We start from the raw sequence: 9,494 nt of genomic DNA on the forward strand, positions 1-9,494 counted from the left end.
GGAAGGATTTGTACTGGTGAGCAATAGTAGTGATGATTCCAGAGCAACAGATCTGGAAGAATGGTTTGGAAGGGACTTGGAAGAAAAATGGTACCAGGCTACAAGGTTTCTGAAGAAGAGAAGGAGAAGATTTTAAGCAAGCGCATTCACAGATAAGTCTCTAGGCTCCTCTGAAAAAGGAAATTTCTAGGAATTTTACTGAAGCTTTGAGCAATAAATAATAATAATAAAAAAAAAAAAAAAGAGGATGGGATCACAGAAATACTTTAGAAGATGCATCTTGCCAGTCAACATGCTATGTTCATCCCAGGGATACAGACTTATTCTCTTGCACTAGAGAAACCTCCCTACAAAACCTAAAGAACAGTAGGGAATGACAGCTTTTATTTTTTTATTTTTATTTTTTTTTCTTAAATCAAACAGGTCAGGCCTCTAGTTTCTCACCTATCTTAACAACCGGATCTTGGAGCCTAGCACACACAGACACACTGCTTGTGTTCTCCATGTGCCAGCTGGGAACAAGCATCAGTTTGAAATCTCAGCTAGCTAGCCCTCCTTCCAGCTCCACTGTAGTTTAGCAGTCCTGGCAAACTCTCCTTCCTGTCTCATCTACTTTTCTTCACTGTCTCTGCTCATCATTCCAGATACTACATTTCTCGAGTCTTCTACCTTCTTGGCAGAAACCACAGGGACAGGCATTCATCAGCAAATTTATCTCATTCAGAAGTCCCTGAATGTGACAGATTAAAACAAACTCAAACAACATTGAAAACACTAGCTTCCACTAATGATAATTTGTTTGTCTTCAGTAGTATGAACCAAAATTCAAATTGCCACATGGCTTAAATTAAAAACAAAATACACCATTAATATTTTCAAGCTTTTAAACTTCAGCTTTAATCAACTGGATCTTAGGAAAACATAAGAAAATGGAAGAGAGCAGGAAAGACTAAAAAGAAAACAATGGCAAATGACTGAACGGCAGGTAGAGTAAATGCTGCTTTAATACAGCATTAGACACAGTTTTGAAGGCACTAATAAAATTCAACTGATTTTGCAATTTTGTATTAATTATGTTGTGTGGAAGGCATTTCATTAGTAATTTTGCAAAAGTCTGAAGGTTGGTGCTATTCATCAGCTGATGAATAGCATCAATGAGCTTAGGCACATTAGGAAGAAAATATCTAACTGGATTTTTGTCCTTCCCTAGCTATTGCTAATACTATTTGCTAAGGCTATAGGCTGGACCATGCTTCTACTGCTTCTCATTGCCTCCTTCAATTGTGAGTTCAAGGAAGAGGTAGCTTTGTAATACTACTTTAAAGAGGTTTTACCTTTATTCCTACCCATTTCTGCCTCCTAAGTTAGGCTGACCAAGGCTTGGATTGGAAGGGACCCTGAAGATCACTTAGTTCCAACCCCCCTGCCATAGGCAGGGATGCCACCCACTAGAAGGCATTTTTCAATGAACTAGCTATCAACTGGAAAAAGTGCTTTAGGAGTACATCTTCCAGCTCCTAATCTACATCTGAAAAACAAAGTTAAGCATAAAGCTGAAAAATCAGGAAAGATTCTATCCTCCTTTGGCACTGTACATCCTTGCTTATTACCACAAAATGAAATTTGCCCCTCAGTTCTTCTTTGGGGATTTAAGTGCAGGAGGAAAATAATACACTATGTTGCTGCTATATATTCTTCATTTGATCACAAGCATCTTCTGTATCGGAAAATAGTCTGGAAAGAAGAGTAATGCTCCCTTTGCCAAATGGAGGGGTCTTTTGAGATGGGGACTAAACACTATTGTACTGTTGGTAATTAACTGATGAAAGAAATGAAACTTTCTAGCAGTCCTGTTACGTACAAAAGAAAGTTAGGAAGAACTGCGAGGCAACACACTGAGACAAACAGTACACTTAATATTTCAGATGCTGTTTCACCCTGACTATTAAACTAACTGTGAACAAATGTTATTTTGAAGATTAAAATACATCTCGAAGTTTATCATGCCTGTACTAGTAATCAGTAATCTAGAAATCGTAGCTTAGATTGGATTTAAGCTTTTCCAGAGCTTTACATAAAGTTGGATGGAATACAATGTCTACTAAGGCAGACAATTAAGGAAATAGAAGTTTCTTGAAAATGAAATTGTGTAAGCAGGTAATTGTTTTCTCTAACACTAAAGGAAAAAATCAACTTTCCTACCAATTCAAAAAATGGTGATATTGTACTGTTGTCTCCTAAATTTAGATACATCAGTAAAATCTTTCAGGTATTTCCTACAGATTTTGACAGAGAGGGAGGGTAAGGGTATCATAAAAAATAAAATCATTAAACACTTTATTTGTGGCAAGAAGTCTTGACTTGACCCTGTGATAGCAACTGAGGTTCTGAAAAGGAGTTCATATAAATTATTAACCTACTCTATCTGTTAAGAACTTTTTTTTCCCTCTAGTTATGCTTAGGACACATCTTTTTCTTAGCTCTACAGGGTCAATTGTCAGCTGTCCATCTTCTAGTTTTATTGAGAAAAATATGAAAACATCTCTATGCTGCCTCATTTATTTTTAATGTTTCTTCCTCTGGTAGCCTCTTACCAATCTTACTTGTTTTCACCACAGTAAAATGCTATCCCTCCTGATCACTTCTCTTTTTTATTATTGCTAGTTTTTGGGAAGTTTTACTAGTTATTTTATGTAACAAAGTAATATAATTTGCAATAAACGCACACCTTTGGAAGGGTTTGCTTTATCTTGTCTTGATTACATAACTAAATCCTGATAGAAGGAAGGAGCTATTTTGGAATATGCATTTATTTTTGAACCACAAACATCTTTTTTATTAAATAAAGAATTAAAATATATAATTTGATTCTTCATATAAGAATTAAAAGTTTATCGTGACCATAACATAGTCTAAGATAATTCCGGCTAGCCTTTAAGCTCTTAACTAAGTGGTAGTTTTAGGAACATCAACATTTCCAACCACTGATACATACAACATCAAAAAGACAGAACACTATTAAAGTTGAAGATGACAAAGTATAGACACAGGAAGACAAAGTTAAGATGATTGCTCAGTACCTGTACTATTTGTCCATCTATTAATAAAAAATATAGGGCATACTGGACCACTCATTTCACACACCACTGAAGTGCGAAAGAGAACAGAAAACAGCGTATCTGTAACACTAATATTAAAACTTCCAGCAAAGCCATAGCTTTTACAGCAGAAACAGTTATCTGAGAGTAATGGCACCTTTCATGCTTCTGAAGGTGGTTTTAGTTAAATACAACTATAAATTACTACTAAAATCCACACAGAAGTGTCTGATAACTAATCCAAGAATTTGTTTTAACAGAGATTTACATATCCTTCTGAATCTTGCAGATGTTCATCTACAAGCCTAAGCCTCATATGTGTGAGGGGAAAAGCAGGCGGTACATACTGAGCACGCACACATAAGCATATAGAACATTAAGCCATATTAAGCACATAAGAACATGAAGTCATAATTAGTATTGCTATGTTATATTAACCTCCTGGTTCCATCCAGCCTCTATTATACAGCCTTGTATTTCAGGCAGGGGGCCAACAGCCTATAACAAAGGTGCGCTGTGTGCCAGAAAAAATCCTTGAGAGAAACTTTTATTGACCAAAGCTGTATTCTGAGCCCAATCTCTCTCCAGCAGGGCTGCCTGTAGCTTTCAAGGAGTTAAGGCAGAACAGTTTGATGGGGTATTTTCTGCAGACAGAGCTGTACAGAAGTGACTAATATTAGGAGCATTTTATAGGAGAGACTCTTTCTCTCTTTCAAAAGGTAAGAAGTATTGTTCTAGCCCAAAATGGAGAAGGGAAAAAAAAAAAAAAAAAAGAGAGAGAGAGAGAGAGAAAGAAAACTACAGTCTTTTATCTGGTTCCAAATACAAGTGTCCTGCATAGACATACAACATCCCAAATTCCCTGTTGTATGGTGTATCTGCACAGCATTAGCAATAAATCCCTAGAAAGACTCGCAATGTGCTTACCTTAGGAGATGTCAGGGTTCTTTTCTGTCCCTTGCCTGGTGGCAGCAGTTACTCAAGTTAGAACCATACATTTTTGCTAGTCCTGTTGGTCAGTGTAAAGAGCCATGATGTGTCTGCTGTAGCAGAATCAGCAAACAATTATGCTGACAAAGCTATTTTTACTACTCTTACTTGTTTCTCTCTGATCAGGAATAATCCTACTATACCCGCAAAGGAAAGGCTCCCATGTATCTCATTAGGAGTTTCAAATACATCCTCACAAAAGTTCTAAACTATTTTTTGTCTACTTCACATTTTTACACCCTCAACATTTGTATCGTGCCCCTCCCATTCTCTTAACTTGTTTTCCATAGGCTCACATTTGCACTTCCAGTCCCAGTCCAAAACACCCAGTCTTGCAACAGGGGTTGCTCTTCTGTTTTATCACCATAAAAATACCACCACAAGCACCGGCTGCAACACTGTGCTCATGGCTCTCCATCTTACTCTATACTGGCTTTTGTTGTGCTGGGAGAATGTCCTCAGGGGAAGGACTTGTAAGATCTAGAATACTCTTCCTTCTCTCTGTGCCAATCACACTTTGCTTAGGCCTTTTCTTCCACAGTTTCTCCAGAAGTTCTCCAGGACACCATCCCTGCTGCTGGGTAGACTATGCATGTTACACAGGTGGTTCCTGTTGGCTCTCAAGCACAGGTGAGAGAAAGAATGAGGCCACATTAGACTGGGCAAAGGAGACCACCTGTGTTTCAGAGGTACCTCAGGATTGGCTGCTACCCATAGCAATATCTCAGGTGCTGCAGATATTCTGCAGTACACAGAAACTCATTGTTATCTCAAATACTTGCTATGCATCAGCTGCAAGCTATTATTTCCTAAATATAGGAAAATTTCCTAAAGGTCAGTATGTAAAAAATAATAAAAAAAATAAAGGCAATGCCACTTTATTCTGTTTCTGTTTCAATATTCATGGAATGACATGGATTGGAAAAGACCTTAAAGCCTGTCTAAATCCAACCTCCCAGCCATGGGCAGGGCCCCCTCCCACCAGCCCAGGTTGCCCAAAGCCCCATCCAGCTTGGCCTTGAACACTCCCAGGGATGGGGCAACCACAGCTTCTCTGGGCAGCCTGTGCCAGTGCCTCACGACCCTCAGAGTAAAGAGCAGGTAGTGGATATGGCTCACAGGATCCTCTGAACAAACCTTTACCTATCTCTTTAGCTTGTCTACTGATAACTCTTTGAAAGAATCCACTGTCACATACTGTAACTTTCATACTGTTCAGTTATGAATGAGTATGGAAAACAGTATCAGTTATTCACTGAGAAATTTCAATCCACTAACTTTTCCTGGGGAAAGAAGAAAAATGTCAGCCAAGATATAAAATGTCACTAAGTGATGCATTCCTACTACAGCTTTGTTTTTATGGCGTGATATCAAATTGCACAGTTCCCACTTATGCCAAGACCGCAGATTTGTAGGTAAAGCAGTTTCCAAAGCATCACAGTATGATCTACTCTAACTACAGCAAATAATAACCACCTCAATTTCACAGCAGTTTATATGATGTGTATCTATTACAACGACTTGCCTTTTTATTGTTGTTTCTAATAACTCAATAAAAAACCTACAGTATTTATGATTAAGAAGCTGTATTACAGTGATCAAGGTCTACAATTCTCAGTCCCAAACCATACTGTACTGTTACAGCTTCTACAACACAGTTTATAACTATGCTCAGCTTACTGAAATTTTACTGTGTATGATCCAGTTCATAACCAAACCTTCAATAGCTATAGTTTCATGTATGACATGTTAATGCCAAAATCAGATGGTTAAGACTTTCAGCCTTACCTTCACAAGTCATCTACAGAATTTCACTTAATATTCCTGCATGAAAACCATAGCTTCTGTTTGAGCTGATTTCTAACACTCTCTGTTCCTTTTGGATGCCCTGAAAGAGTATTTTGAAAAAGCTGTCTTAGTCATCAAAGACTAAAGATTCTTGCTAATTCCTGTCCTGCCCACATATTTCTAGCCTTTGAAATCCAACTTGCTCTAAGTACTGGTTCTTCTCTCAAACTGCAATGCCAATTGCCTTTTCTGCCAATTTTTTATTACATGTATCAGGCATTTACACTATTACTGTTATGAGTGTTAGCTGCACAAATTGATATACACTAGCTGCTCACAGGTCCCGTTTTGTTTTCCCAGATGCTTGTACACAGCATTTCAGGTGTGAAATATTTCAGACACATCTTGATACAGAAACATGACTGATTCTAGACAGAATGGGAGTGTTAAATAAATTAGCTTTCTTCCAGCTAGCCTTACTTTACAGATGGCATTTGTCTGTGCTGGGTCAGTGCTAAGGCTATTGTGAGGTCTCTATTGTTTGAGAATGAACCAACATTCAAACCTGTGATTCTTTCATATATCATTTTATTTTGAAAGGAATGATACTATGTTGTGCTGACATTGTCACTGGAGCTGAGCTAGCAGTACTTCGAAATGAACGGGACAAGCAGGTCACAGCTCATCCAGCTGTTATTCCAGATTTAGATGTCTCTGCCTCAGTCACAATTTCTTCAAGTCTCTTTCTAACCCAAAGCCACTAGGAATTTGCTTTGAAAAAGCAAATCAAAACTGAGCGTATGTCTGCAGTGTATATTGCAGTGCAGGAAGGTCAAGCTAGTGCTGACTGGTACATCTGCACAGAACAGTATTAACATGTTAGTGATGTGCTGTGCCCCCGCTCACAAGTCCTGCCTCTCATGAGGGCTTACCAACTGTAGTGCAACTGTTACTATAGTGCTTGACAGTCAGCTCCAAGTTCTCTGCAGCATGTACCCCAGTGATCTTGAATGCCAGCAGAATCAGATTCAAATCCCTGTTTGGCTCAAACAACAAAATTCAAATTTGCAGGTTCATTAGCTTCACCTTTAATACAATTGTTCTTTATGAGGGAGAAGCTACTACATGAAATCTGCTTGCTTCACTGGAAATGATAATTTATTAGGGGAGAGTCAGAGTACACCATGAAAGAAAATAGACTTGAAAATCAAGATGGATTTTTTTAAGCAAAATACGCATGATCTTGAAAAACACTGACCAAAACCTTAAAAGAACAAGAATTCCCACAATAACTAAAAATTCTTACTGTTTTTATATACTTGAGGATTAATTTAATTTTATTTTTTTTTGGCGGATAGTTCTTGCTCAGTACCCATGCTACCTTTTCAACAATAATTGCCCATTTGACTTTGATATACTTGAGATCTAGGAATCATCTACTAGAATGGAAAGAAACAACTTGCTTTAGATAACCTTTCTACATCTAGATACTATCAGTAGCTTGGACAGCATAATAAAAGATATGAGGTATTTAGATATTTCATGTTATCCTTAACTGCTGAATATTCAGATCTAATGAAGTTTGCATAAATTGCTTTCACTTCAAAAAATTGGATATGCTGACTTTCTGCATTTTGGAAGAAGGCAAGGTCGTTGTACTGCTGCAATATATCCATATGATATGGAAATTGTGAAAGAAGTCAAACACTTATTTTGTAATCACTTTAATTCTGATTTAAGAAAGCAAGGAAACTTCACTTAAAGCCATTAGTCAGATGACAAAATACATCCTTCCAATAAGTCATTATTAAAGAGACAGGGTTAGAAAAATTCAGCAGTTAACTGTTTCACATGGTCAGAAAATGATTTTCAATGGGTTCAGAATCAAAGATTATTAAGCTTACTGACAACACATGACAAACAAGTGGAAAGTGGTATGTCTTATTTATTGAAGTAATTACCAATATAATCTTCAACACGTAACATTAATAATGATTTTCTAACTTCATCCTAATCAAAATATAGTTCTTTACTGCTAATTTATTCTTCAAGCAGTCAGACTCTGTGTGTCTTATCTTTGCATTCTCTAGTAACAGTCAGTTTCCTCACAGCATGATTTTTGGTGTGAATCTGACCAAACAAATGAAGTTTTAGGTACTTATGTAAATGGTATCATTTTAAACCAAACTTTCTATGTGTTACTTAAGAGTAGCTGTGGATAATTTGGGGTAATTTATATCTGATACTTACCTAAGCCAAAATGTTCCTATTTACAACAGAAAGATTTTTAAGGACTTCCACCTCCACTTCTGAGACTTAAATGCATGATTCAGCTTAGACTCACATAAACAGTGAGAACTGACCCAAAGAGTTACCTAGAGGAGAAATCGGACTGGTGCCTGGCTGACTCAGTGGCCATGCTGTTCTCTTTGCAGTTTCAAAATTCTTGCACATAGGCTATTCTACACGAAACTTGCTTTCTAGTAGGTTGTTAGCACTGAGACCATACTGCATCTTAACTGTCACAGTTCAAGTATCACCTCCTGCAAACAGCAGTCAGCTCTTTTCCCCCTTGCCCATATTGCCTGTAACAATGACAGATGATAGGAATAGACTATCCTCAAGCAAAGCTTAGTATAAATACTCATTTAGACCCTTGAACTCAGGTTATTCCCAGAGCCCTCAAAATCCTCTGGGATAAAAAGCTCCTAAATACATTTGCTTCTCTCTCATAAAACACATACTATTTTCTATACCCTCTATTTTGAAATCTCCATCTGCCAGCCACACACCCTCACATGCTAAATCCTCAGAGACTGCTTGGAAAATGGAATACTGAGTGACATATGGGAGGTGTGTGTTTTTAGTACAACATCTGTGTGGGAGAATATCCCCATATCCCTCACCAGTATCCAATCCAGCTTTGGCAGGGCCTATATCTTACCATGGCTATCTAAAATACATATTTATGAAGTTTTTGCTGTGGACAACAATACAAAATTGAGCTATGCTTCTACTAGTTTTACCTGCAGTGCTGTTCTGCATAAGTTTGTGTTACGCAGAAAGGGAAAGATAATACTGGAAGTGTGTGGCATCCCCACCATTCCTATAAAGGTAACACTTTGAACATGCATTCTCCTCTTCCCTTCCAGGATGCTTTTTCTTATTGCACCAAAACAAACAAACAAAAACCAAAACAAAATAACTACCACGTAAGCATTAAAAATAATTAATTGACTTAATATTCAGATTACTTTAACGAAACCTTAAAATGCTTTTGTCCATTTGCTAAAATTGCTCTGCATTCTTTCTAACCTGCAGTACTGCAAATCTTTCTTATAGCATCTTTTCCAGTGACAAGCTGTTCAGTCTGTTAAGCGAACACTAAGATAACTTTGTAAAATAATTTTGACATACGTGTCTTTTCTCACCTATTTGCCTCTGCAAAGTCTTTAGCTGTGTTGAGATGAGGCTTGTTCTGCAAGACTCTCGCTTTCTGCTCGTGGTTACGTAACAGGAATGATGTTTATTTCTGTTTGACCAGTGGAGTTCTGAGTGCCTTGAATCTGTTCCCCGGCCCCCCCCCCCCCCCCCCCCCCCCCCCCCCCCCCACCACCG

General features: G+C 37.8%; 1 long non-coding RNA gene across 1 annotated transcript; it reads right to left on the reverse strand.

Annotated features, from left to right (window-relative positions):
• Positions 1 to 4,369: 4,369 nt before the first annotated feature.
• LOC118169355 lies at positions 4,370 to 9,443 on the reverse strand. The gene is made up of 3 exons (XR_004752037.1): positions 9,308 to 9,443; positions 6,809 to 6,912; positions 4,370 to 4,707 (listed from the first exon to the last, which is right to left on the reverse strand). It is a non-coding gene; the product is annotated as an uncharacterized LOC118169355 (long non-coding RNA).
• Between the last annotated feature and the right edge of the window lie 51 nt (positions 9,444 to 9,494).

The sequence above is a fragment of the Oxyura jamaicensis genome, chromosome 6 (genome assembly GCF_011077185.1).
Source record: "Oxyura jamaicensis isolate SHBP4307 breed ruddy duck chromosome 6, BPBGC_Ojam_1.0, whole genome shotgun sequence".
Taxonomy (NCBI): Eukaryota; Metazoa; Chordata; class Aves; order Anseriformes; family Anatidae; genus Oxyura; species Oxyura jamaicensis.